Here is a 312-nt window from a genome sequence, read left to right as displayed (position 1 = left end):
TCAAATTGTTGGATTTAAATAGACAGGTTAAGGCTAATACAATTGTGTAATTACAAAGAAAAGGTAAATGAGGCTAAAAAAAAGTGACTAAGGATAAATATAACAAGGTAAGCTCAAAAAGGTTCAAACGATCCAAAGATGGCCTAAATCACTTCCTACATTAAGGTAGCGTTTGGTATGAGAAAAATGAGAGTACATTTCCTGCAATGTGTTCAATTAAATTACATTATAGTGTTTGTTTTGCAACAGACCACTGCAATGTAAGATTACAATGCAATCACATTACAGCCAAGGGATATAATGTGATTGCAA

This window comes from Theobroma umbraticum, unplaced genomic scaffold (assembly GCF_002168275.2).
Source record: "Theobroma umbraticum cultivar Fairchild unplaced genomic scaffold, ASM216827v3 scaffold_34.0, whole genome shotgun sequence".
NCBI lineage: Eukaryota > Viridiplantae > Streptophyta > Magnoliopsida > Malvales > Malvaceae > Theobroma > Theobroma umbraticum.
This window is presented reverse-complemented; position numbering follows the sequence as displayed.